Genomic DNA, 13217 nt, shown 5'->3' with positions numbered 1-13217 from the left:
AATGACCTGCTTTAGACATTCAAAATAAATTTAATTTTTCTTTTTAATTTTTGTTTTCTGATTTATTATAACGTGGACGTTGTTTAATTTTTTTAGTTGTTAATTACAAATTATTTCTGTTATTTTATAATTTTGCAATTGTTTAAAATTGTTATATAATTTTTGGTTTTTATAGTTATCTTAAATGGTATGTCTTTTGTTATTCAATTTTAATTGTTAATTTTATGTTTTGTTTGTTTTTATAAATTTGTAATATTTATTAATTGTTATTAAATATTTTTTGTTGTTTGAAATTATGTGAGTTTTTTTTATTTGCTTATAATTTTTTATTTTACTTTTTGTTAATTTTTTAAATATTGCAATTGTATTTATTTGTTATTTTTTGTTTGAAATTTTAGGAATTATGTTAATTGGTTTTTTTTTCTATTTTGTTTGTTTTATTTTGATTTTTCAAAATTTATTATTTTCCATTTAAATTTTTATTTATTTTAAATTTAATGAAAATTTTTAATTATTTTGAATTGTTTATTTTATATTTTGTTTGTATTTTAAAATTTGCAATTTTTTTTTGTTATATAATTTTTGTTTATTTTGTTATTTTAAATTGTATGATTTTTGCTTATATATTTGAATTGTTCATTTTATAATTTATTTCTTTTTCTATTTTTCAATATTTAATTTTTTTAATTGAAATTGTATGATTTTTGTTTTATGTTTTTTGCTTTTAATTCTTTATTTTATGTTTTGTTTGTTATTTTAAATTTTGAATTTGTTTTTAATGTGTAATTTTATTTATGTTTTTAAATATTTGAAATTTTACGAAATTTGTTAAACTATTGAAATTGTTGAATTATTTATTTTTGTTGTTTTTATTTTATTTTGAAACTTTTGTTATGTGTAATTTAATTTTTGTAACTTTTTGTTTTTGCTATTCGAAATTTAACAATTTATTTCTAATTTTGTTGGTATAACTTTAATTTAGAAATTATTTTTATTTGTATGTGTTTTTTTATTTGAAACTGTACTGATTATGTTAATTTTTTTTTGTAATTTTTTATGTTATATTTTATTTTGGTATTTTTAATTTTGTAACTGTTTTGATTTCTTTTATAGTTTTTGTTTTTTTTATTTGAATTCTTTTGTCTTATTTTTTAATATTTTATTTTAATTATTAATGTTATATTTTAATGGTTATTTAAATTTTATATATTTTGGTTAAGAAAGATGAGTAGAACAACATATGCATCTAGCTATTGTGGTGAGAGTTCATTATAGAGTGAGATAAGAAAAAAAAAACCTACAACATTAGCTCGGCACAACCTGCAAACAGCTTGGCACAGCTCAGAAACAGCTTGACATCCACTCTCCTGCTAAGCAAATCAATCTTTAAGCTCCTTGACATCAATAAAACTATTTCTTCGTCATCTTCCTATGTAAGAAGATTCTTCTCCTTTTTCTTCTCAGTCCAAGAAAACTTCACAAAGTAGCTAACCTTACTATAATAACATGTACTCGTTTGTGTAGTAGTCGTGTTTACCACACTTAAAATAGTTAATTCCTAACCAACCTCCTTGGTTTTTCCCTTATCCTTGGTCACGTCAATTCTGATGATCTATTTGCTCTTTGTTGTCATCCTCAAAATCACCTTTGTCATGTCTTGCAAGACCTCGACCCTGAGAGTTCTGAGTATCTTCCTTCATGTTATGATGTGCTTGTAGTGCTTGATCAAGTGGTTGTAAGTTCTTCCTCCTCTTTTGTTCGTGCACCTTAAGCAACTCGGCAAGCTCTTCAAATCATTTGTTAATGATTTCAAAACTTTCTCCGCAACCTAGATGACTGGCAATGGTTCTTCATTCCTTATCGAGTTGATTTGTTAGTTTCTCCACCGAGCTATGTACTTGGTCACACGTTCTCTATCTTCAATCTTGAAATTTTCAAACTCCCCTCAGAGAATTTGTAGCCAGACTTGCTTGACACGGTTGTCCCCTTTGTATGTAATCTCTAGAATCTCCCATACTTCTTTTGAAGGCGCAACTCAAAGCCTGATTTGTCCACCACCCTATACAATAGGTATAAAGTCAATTTATTTTTCACTCACATCATTTTCAACACAGCAATCTTGATACGATCTTGTTCAGGAAAGATTACGATCGCTCAAAATTTGAATCCTCAAGAGACAACACAAATAAATCATAGAAGAATGCAAAATAAGATGGGGATGGGGACGCCATAATATATTAAATTGATAAATCAAGTGAAGATTTGTCACAAAGATATTAATCTTTGATAAGTATTGAGTTCTAATCCAAGAACCAAGAGAATCATCTCTTAAAGAATTACATAAAACAAAAATTACATATGCATACTTTCACCTACGCGAGGCCCATTCACCCATCAAAAACAAATTGGCTCGCTCAGCAAATTTATCATTCTATAAAATTAAATAAAATTAAAATTTATTTAATTTTCAAAATTATTTTCTATTATGCTCATGATATTTCATGTTTTTATCTTTTACTTTGTCATAGATTCTTGGAATGTCAAATGTTCTTCCTCAATTTCTTCGCGCACATGTTCAGGAGGTAGTCCTCTATCAAATTTGGGTCATCGTCTACTCTTCCTCTTCTGCGGGTTCTTGGTACTCACTCTCCACTACATCCCATACATCTTAGGATCCAAGAAGACTTTCATTTGCAAACTCCAATTATTATAATTAGCTTTCTTTAACAGTTGTGCAGAGACATATCGCTTATTAGGTTTGTGAACTTTAGATAATTGGTTAACAAACATTTTGAGTTCTTGACAGTATTTCGAGATGTTATGAATAATTATCCATATGGACGTGAATAGATTGATTATCCAAATAAACAATATTTAAGTTTTTGTTATCCTATAAGATATTTTACAGTCACTACCATGTTTGTTGTGCAGTCGATTCTAGTTGCAAAATGGTGTGCTAAACATCGTTGGAGATGATATCCTAAATCCATTGAAGGACTATAATGTCTAAGTGAGATCAAAAGTGCTTGATTAGCTTCAACATTTCTTTTTTTTTTCATATTAGTTGCTTTTGATGTGGTGGGAGAATGTGATCGACAACTTCCATTAGTGCAAAAAGGGCTTTAGACGTCTGTTATTTTGGGCTTTTAACGTCAAATTCATATCTGACGTCTTTATGGGTGACATTGATGGGACGTCGAACTCTGCACGCCCGACGTCTTTATAAACATCGCTTAGTGCCATGTCCGACGTCTATATAGACGTCGAGCCATGGAATTAACTAACGTCTAAGGGCACTATAAAGATGTTGGTTTATAAAGACGTCAGTTTATAAAGACGTCGGTTTATAAAGATGTCAAACATGGTACTAACCGACATCTAAGGGCACAATAGACATCAGATATGGCACTAACCAACGTCTACTGAGTATTCGTTGTGTTTTAATGCAGTTTTGCTCATGTTTTTGGGTAGCGTAGTAGCACCTCCTCCCTTTGCTAGTTTCTTCGTAAGAAAAAATTGTGTCTTTTGCATATCTTATGGAATTTCAACCCAAAACCGAACTTGGGCCGTTGCCTAGTTCCATTCCAACCGCCAAAGAAAAATAATACGGTGACATGAAAACTAGGCAAGGACCCAGGTTCGGCTTTAGGTTGAAATGTCATAAGAGATCCAAAAGACGCAAGCTTTTCTTATGAGGAAGCTAAGAAAGGGAGAAGGTGCACTACGCTACCTAAAGACACGAGAAAAACCGCACCAAAACAGAACTAAAACTCATTTTAATCGGTTCAAACGAAAGATAATACATCAAAAATTACTTTAATCAGAGTAAAGTAAGTTTAAACGGTTCAAAAGAGATCAAACGCACCTGGAAGTTTGAAATTAGACGTCGGTTTCCCCAACAACAAACATCTATTCGATTTAAATATTAATATTCGTGGTATGTATAGACGTCGGGTGTAGGGGGAGCCGACGTTTATAATCGCATACAGATGTCGGGATGGTGGGATCAGACGTCTAGAAGGCGAAAAAAATGACTTTTCACCTACCTGTCAGACTTATAGACGTTGGTCAGAAGGGCCCAGACGTCTATAATATTATAGACATCGGTACCCTCCTAATCGACGTCTATATGACGAAAATAAATGACTTTTCACCTACCTGTCAGACATATAGACGTCAGCTCGGAAAGGCACCGACGTCTACCCTATACCCTAGACGTCGGTGCCCCTCCGAACTGATGCCTATATGCCCACTTACTTATTTACTAAAATGCAATCGGTCAATAATTTACGTTGGGTGTTTTCTGGTCCGACATCTGTGGGGTGACATTAAAGTCTAATTTTGCACTAGTGTTCGTGTGGACAATGAATCTTGAATAGCGTGGACAATGAATTTTGAATAGCTTTGACAATAAAGAATAATGACTTTTTTCCATCTTTAAATTGATAGGTATGAAATTATTGACTTTTTTTTATAGCAAGTGTACGGTGTGGTGTAATTTGTGATAGTTTTTAATTGTTCAAATAAAAAAAAAATTGTTCTCATTTTTAATTATTATTTTTTTCTTTATTAACAAACACTAGTGGAAAAGCGCTGTTTGACGTCACCCCTTAGAATCAGTTATAGGGTATACCGACGTAAATTAATGACCGTTGGCAAGTTCGTAAATAAGTCAGGCATATAGACGCCAGGTGGTTAGACCGTCGACATCTATAACATCATAGACGTCGGTGCCACTTTAGACTGATGTTTATAGGTTTGCCAGGTAGGTGAATAGTCGTCGTATAGACGTCGCACCCTTCCACAACGACGTCTATAGTCGAATATAGACGTCAGTTACTCTCACACAAACGTCTATAACTGTCAGGTAGGTGGATGTAATTAATGATACGCCTTATAGACGTCGGTGCCCCATCTAACGGACGTCTATAAGACTGGCAGGTAGCTGAAGAGTTCAATTACACGTCGGTGACCCAACTAACCGACGACTATAATCGACACCAATATTAATTTTTAAATCATATAGCTGTCAAATTAGTAAGGGCACCGACGTTTATAATGTTATAGACGTCGATCTCGTTGTAAACCGACGTCCATAGGACCTTATACTGCAAAACGCGAACCCTCGAGCAGTTACACTATTCATCATCTTCTTCGTCAAGGTTTTCTCCATTGCGGCAATCATTTTTGGAGGTTAGTTTTCTATGTTTTGGACCGTTTAAATTTAGTTTTACTTCGATTAAATTAGCCTTTGATGAAAAATCTTTCATTAGAACCGATTAAAATTACATTCCATTGCATTTTGTTGCAGTTTCAAGCGTCTTGTCTGGCTGTGTTTTTTAGCGTTTTTGGATTGCGTTGTGGTCTATTTTTGGGCGTGCACTGCTTCATTTCCCTCAATTGTTATTTTAATCTGCTAAAAAGGTTAGCTTCTTTCATGAAAACTATTTTTTTTATGGATGTAATTGGATTTTGTGTATGAATGTTATTGCCTTTTGTGTATGCATGTTATTGGCTTTTGTGTATCCATGTTATTGGCTTTAGTGAATATGCATTTTATTCGATTTTTCGTATGATTTCATATTTGCTTTTAGGTATGCATGTGTTATTGGCTTTTTAATATATGCATGTCATGAAGTTTAATTGTGTTATTATAATTGGATTGTTTGATTATTAATTACTATTAAATCATTGAGTGAAACTTAGTTCCCGTTGAAAATGTAACACAAACGATTAATCTTTTAATCGTTTGTATTAAATTTTGAATTGTCCGATTTGATAGTTTGGGAAAATAATTTTTCATAAATTTGCTATAACATGTACGTTGGAGTTTATGCATAAGATTGATGAAATTCCAGTTCATTATTTGTGTTGTTCTCCGGATGCATATTTGATTGTGGTCATTTCGTGTATTTCGGAGACCAATGCGAAATGCTGTCGAAATTTTACCAAATTTATGATGTAGACTCCTTTGTACATGTCTTAGCAATTTATGAAAAATAATCTTTCTAAATGGGTAGGGCCTAACCTTGTAGTTAAAAAATTGAAACTGATGAAGTATGTTACGAACATCGTATGGATCGGAGCTGGATGAATGCACATCGCATCTCTGAAGAATATAAGAATGGTGTTTCGGTGTTCTTGCAATATGTTAAAGAAAATGCAAAGTCTGTGAACGGGACATATTTATGTCCTTGTGTTCGTTGTGTTAATCAAATACGACAAGACTTGGGAAATTTGCATGACCATCTATTCATGTTCGGCATAATAAGAACTTATACCGTTTGGACTTGTCATGGAGAAGTACTGGACCAGCCTACCACGTCACGAGGAACGAATTATGTGGATGAATGGATAACTGATCATTTAGAGGACATGATACGTGATGTTGGTGAAGATAACTTTGGACGAACTAATTTGTATGATTCTCTTATCAATGATTCAGAGCAACTGTTGTACCCAGGCTGCTCCAACTTTACATGTCTGTCTGCAGCATTGAAGTTGTTTAGTTTAAAAGCAAGGAACGGATGGACCGATAAAAGTTTCATAGAGTTGTTGGAGTTGTTGAAAGAGATGCTTCCAGAAAATAATACTCTACCTATTCGTAATTACAAGGCGAAATTTTTTTTATGTCCAATGGGTCTTGAATATCAAAAGATACATGCTTGTCCCAATGATTGTGTTTTGTACATAAAAGAGTTTGCTTCGCTAAAGTATAGTCCAACATGTAGTTTAAGCCGTTTTAAAAAGAAATCTGATAGAAACATTGGTGATGAAGGTAACGATGGTGCACCTGCTAAGGTGATGTAGTATTTTCCTATAATACTTAGGTTCAAATGTATGTTCTTTTTTAAAGATGCAAAGAACCTTAAATGACACGTTGTTGGAAGAAAGTGCGATAATCTTCTTCGAAACCCAACAGATTCACCAAGTGGAAGAAGATCGATGAAACATTTCCAGAATTTGGTGCAGATCCAAGAAACTTAAGACTTGCACTTGCAACTGATGGTATGATCCTTACGGGAACTTAAGTAACAAACATAGTTCATGGCCAATTATGTTGATGATATATAATCTTTCTCCTTTGTTGTGCATGAAGAGAAAATAGGTCATGTTGCCAATGATGATATCGGGTCCTAAACAACCTGCAATGACATTGATGTTTACTTGAAACCTTTAATTGATGATTTGAAATTGTTGTGGGAAGAAGGTGTCGAAGTGTTCGATTCAGATGTAGAACAAATTTTTTTTTTTGCGTGCAATGTTGTTTTGCACTATTAATGATTTCCCAGCCTATGGAAACTTGAGCGATTATAGTGTTAAAGGACATTATGCATGTCCGATTTGTGAAGAAAACATTAGTTACCTTTAACTGAAGCATGGTCAGAAGACGGTATATACAAGACATCGGAAATTCCTTCCTCGTAATCACCCTTATCGTAGATTGAAAAAAGCATTCAATGGAAGTGTGAAGGATGAGGTTGTGTCCAGACCCCGTAATGGTGAAGAGGTGTACAACGAAGTCAAAAACATTGACATTGTGTTTGGAAAACATCATAAAAGTACCTTTGCAGAAAATTTTGGAAGAAACGATCAATATGTTTTAATCTTCCTTATTGGTGTAAACTTGATGTTAGACATTGTATTGATGTGATGCACGTAGAAAAAAAATGTTTGTGACAATGTCATCGAAACTTTATTAAACGTGAAAGGGAAGACCAAAGATGGAATAAAAGCAAGACAAGATTTGGCTGAAATTTGAATTCGAACAGAGTTACATCCATAAACAATAGGAAGACGTACTTATTTGCCCCCAGCCTGTCATACTCTTTCTAAAAAAAAAACAAAGTTTTTGTAACTCTTTAAGAAGTGTGAAGGTTCCACAAGGTTATTCTTCTAATATTAGTAACCTTGTTTCTATGTAAGAGCTAAAGTTAGTTGGTTTAAAGTCTCATGATTGTCATATATTGATGCAACAATTGTTACCAATTGTTATTCGAGACATATTACCTCCTTCTGTTAAGGGTATTCTTACACGTCTGTGTTTGTTCTTTAATGTCATTTGCAAGAAAGTTGTTGACCCTCGATCTTTAGATCAATTGGAAAATGAAGGAATAAAACTACTATGTGAATTGGAGATGTATTTTCCACCTTATTTTTTTGATATTATGGTTCATTTGATCGTTCATCTAGTTTGAGAAATTTAAATATGTGGGCCGGTTTACTTAAGGTGGATGTATCATGTTGAAAGATACATGAAAATCTTAAAGAGATATGTCAAGAATCAGTATAGACCAGAAGCTTCAATCACAGAGATATACATTGCAGAAGAAGCTGTTGAATTTTTTTCAGCTTATATGCCAACTTGTGAACCAGTGGGTCTACCCAAGAGCATACATGAAGGAAAATGTGAGGGTAAGGGTCGTGGTGTGAGGATTCAAAGTGTTAGTAGAAAAGAAGTTGATCAAGCTCATCTGTACATCTTAAACAACACTGATGATGTGATTCCTTACATTTCTGAACACGTTAATGAAATAAAGGCATCACACCCAAGAATGAGTGAAAAATGGCATGTTAATGAACATGTCAAAACCTTCTTACAATGGTTTAAGAAAAATATTTATGCGACTCCATATGTTTCTGAAACTCTATAGAGGTTATCTCGTAGGCCGAACATAGATGTCATTACATATGGTGGGTACTATATAAACAATATCTCTTTTCAAACAAAGGAAGAAGATGACAAAAGTAGGGTTCAAAATAGTGGGGTTACACTACAAGCTGATTCTGTGCACTTTTCTAGTTCTAAAGACAAAAATCCAATCATTGCATCAATGAGTTAGTTTGGAGTAATACACGAAATATGGCAGGTGGATTATGTGAGGTTTAGAGTACTCGTTTTCAAGTGTAAATGGGTTGATATAAATTCTGGTGTCATGACAGATGGCTCTGGTTTCACATTAGTAGATCTTAAAAAAATGAATTACACTAATGAACCATTTACTATGGCCAGTCAAGCAAGGAAAATATTCTACGTAAGTGATCCAGCGAATGAAAAATTGTCAGTGGTTTTAGAAGGAAAAAACATGCACGGGTATGACGATGAAGAATCTCTTGATATACTTGAGACGACATTTGCCACATCAAGATCCATTGAAGACTCAATTCATGACGTTGTCGATGACATACATGCAATTCGTAGTGATCACAATGAAGGAATTTGGAAGAAAACAATATCTTAATAAGTAACGTCTTTTTTTCTATTTTGATTATATATGTACTTAATTTCGGATGAATATTTCTATTAGTACTAACCTTGTACTTATTTTTCAGGTATGTCGAACTCAGACTCAGCATCAGGACAAAACAAATGTACACGAGGCGTGACACGATTGGTAGAAGTGACATTCAGACAGGTTCATGGGCAGAGGAGACATCTTGAGATTGACCCCAGATCAGGTGTGGCATCAGGGCCAAACGGTGATAGATTTAATAGTTATCTGGGGAAGATAGCAAAAACCCATGTTTTTATCCTTCATGCAACTTGGGATGATGTCCTAGAGGTTGAGAAGAACCTCTTATGGCAAGATGTTCTTGTATGGTTACTTAAAAGAAATTTGATATAATTACTTCTTTGATCTTATTTTGTTATTAACATTTTTCTTGTTTTAAACAACTAAAATATGATCTTCCAAACACACTTGAGATGAGAAAGAAAGTGTTATCACAAATAGTAAAGAGATAGAGGGATTTCAAGACAAGGCTGACACGTCTGTATGTGTTCGGAGATAGACAACATGAGGACCCAAGTAAGGAGTATTCCTTCACCGATGAAGACTGGAAGCAATTTCGTGCATCTAGAGAGACTGAGGAATGGAAGGTATTTATCTTAACTAACAACATCTTAAAAGGAGTTATTATTATATAGTTATGGATATACATGGTTTCATAGGGTAATAGGTTAGTCGTCCAAGAAAGGCAAAGGCTAAACGATGCACCACACGTGTTATCACGTGGTGGTTATGCGAAACTTGAGAAGAAAATGAAAAAGATTCGAGCAGATGAGTTGGGGCTTAAGTCCCCGGACCTTGCACCTCCACCTACAAGGTACGAGATGTGGAAGGCTGCTCGGACAAAATGAGATGGGAACATGACAGCTGCATTGATCTCACAGAGAATTGTAAGTTGAAATTGTAAACATTGTTTGGTTTTGTATTTATCATATCATGCAACTTAAGTAACTTAGTTTTTTTTATGTGCAGGATGAGTTGGTTGAGTAGCAAACACAAGGAACATTTACTCCCCAAGGTAGGGAGGACATTCTAACAACGGCCATTGGAAAACCGGAGCATCCAGGACGTGTACGTGGAGTTCCTGAGGCTATTGGTCTTCATGACTACTTTGGCCATGTTCAAAAAACAACTCAATCAACAAACAGGAGGCACTAAGGCAACTGGATCTTCAGTAGGAGGAAAGAATTCGCCAAATGGAGCAACGATTCATGGACCAGATACAGGAACAAAAAGAAATTCAAAGAGTGCTTGAAGAGAAGTTGCAATCCATGACGCAGGGCACCTTGGGTGTGCCCACTGAAACTCCCACACCACCTCCTGCCAGCACTAGAGGATCATGCTCTGTTGTTGAACCTACTAAGTACGTTAGTCAGTATGATTTGTTGGTTGATGGGGATCCCGCACGCATTGTGGCTGTTAGACGAGTAGTTGAGGGAGGCCAGACTATTCATGGTGTTCCCATATCACCCGAGCACGTGTGTGTCATGATTGATGAGGTTCGGAATCCCCAAGCTCAGGTGCCTGTACCCACTCTAGAAATTCAATTTATGGGGGAAGCCATAGGAAGTTTTTTAGCCTGGCCTAGAGCATTGATTATCACACATATTGCTACACAACAGGTATAATATTTTTATCATTACTAATTTTATATTTTCATTTAAAAATATTTGTTCATAACTTTGAAAATCTTATCTTTAGTTCACACGTCCTAAAAAGCAGCCGGTGCATGAGGCACCGATACCTGAATATGATGACATGGCTGAAGCGGAGGATGATCCAATAGCAAAACCAATGTCAAGAATTCTCAGGTTCAACAAAGGATCAATACAAATATACTGGGATTTAAGAGTATTTGGTATCCCCCCCCATATGCCATTATATTTCATATTCAATGATGGATCCGAGATCATTGTGGGAGACAAGATGTTGAATATTTCCATTATTCAACTATGGTGCATATAAGATAGTTAATTTTGTCTACCATAATAGTTTTATGTAGATTACTAGTTTGTAACATCTTAACTTTGTTGTTATAGGTACATGGACAAAGTCATTGTAGACCAAGGTCGGTCTTCCATTTACGGATTTGTTGAACCTCAGACCATTCAATGTTCTGGTAACACATTTGAAACCAAACAAAATTATTTGTAAACATGGATGGCTGAGTCAAACAGAGACGTATACCTTGTGCCATACATTGATGGGTATGTGTTGTTTTGTGTAAAAGGTAATTAAAGTTTACTTAATTAGTTTACTAACTATTTATGATGTTCTAAACAGGGCTCATTGGCAGTTGTTGGTCCTCATTTCCAGAAAAGGTAAAGTTGTATTCTTATGTTCGCTGCAAAGGAAGATGAAAAATGACTTGAGAAACATGCTTCAAGGGTAAGTGTTTCGCCAAAAATGACTTTTAAATTCATGTGGGCCTTAATTTTTTATGATTTGATACTTATATTAATATTACTTTATGTTTTAATCTAAATAAAGTAATGGGTAAATCTCGAGGTCAGCTAAATCAAGTCATGTATCTAAAGGTTTGGTGCATTTATAGTTTTAATTCATTTACTATGTTATTTAATGATCTTAATTCTTGACTATATTTAGTTTGTCATTTTAATGTAACAAGCAGCTAGATTCATGGGAATGTGGGTACTATGTGATGTCTTGGATTAAGACCATCATTCGAGCTGGCATTACAGATGACTAGAATAAGGTAATAATCAGGCTTACTTTGAAAACATCACAAATCAATACTTTTCTTGAAAATATCACAAATCAATGCTTACTTTGAAAACATCACAAAGCAATTTATCTCATTTACCCAAAGACACCATAAAGCAGCTAAGGCAGGAGTGGACAACTTATCTTCTGCAAAAGTGGAACTAGAAAGAGTTATATTTGTTGTTGAACATTAGTTAGGTTTAGTTTAAGTTTATAATTTCATATTTTTGATCTTTGATTGAATTATAGCTATTTATAGGTCAAACTCATATTTATTTTAAGGTTTAAACTCTTTTTTGGTCCCTAAGTTAAGTTCTGATGTTTAGTTTAGTCCCCGCTTTTGAAAATGTCAACCTTTAGTCTCTATGATATGAAAAATGTATCAAATCAGTCCTATCCGTTAACAAATCACAAGTTTTTCATTAAGTGATTTGTTGTTCATAACACCTTCCGTTAACAAATCACAAAATATTGGATACATAGGTATGAAAACTTGTGATTTGTTATTCATTAAGTGCTGTCATGAGGACTGATTTGATACATTTTTCATATCATAGGGACTAAAGGTTGACATTTTTAAAAATGGGGACTAAACTGAACATCAAAACTTAACTTAAGGACCAAAAAAGGATTTAAACCTTATTATAAAGAATTGTTCTGAGAAAATTTTCTGATTTTCAGGTGTGGTTTTATTCGAAAAATAAAATATCATTTTAAAAAAAATACCTAACATACATCGGTTAATGCAAAACCGATGTCTACAAACGTCTGTCAGTGCACAAATTGACGTCCAATAAGTTATAGTGGACAAAACGTTCCAAGGCATATAGATGTCCCGTATGTTCACCACAGACGTCTATATAAACATCTATTGTATCTACGACCAACGTCTATTTACACGTCGGCTCTGTGTACAACCGACGTCTATATAGACGTCTATCATAACCTGACCGATGTATAATTAACGTCATCCGAATAGATGTTAGTTCCATATGTGACATTAAAAGTCCAAAATAACCAACTTTAAACAACGTTTTTCCACTAGTGAAAAGAAGATTTAAAACATATTTCTACTTAACATTGGTCTAAGTAGAAAAAGTTAAAAGAAAATAAAAGAGGTGGTGATATAACTGTTCACTCTTAAAACTAACAAAACTAACAACTAATTTTCAATATTAATTATCGAAGAATTATATCTTTTTA

Source organism: Vigna radiata, unplaced genomic scaffold (assembly GCF_000741045.1).
Source record: "Vigna radiata var. radiata cultivar VC1973A unplaced genomic scaffold, Vradiata_ver6 scaffold_283, whole genome shotgun sequence".
NCBI classification, from domain to species: domain Eukaryota; kingdom Viridiplantae; phylum Streptophyta; class Magnoliopsida; order Fabales; family Fabaceae; genus Vigna; species Vigna radiata.
This window is presented reverse-complemented; position numbering follows the sequence as displayed.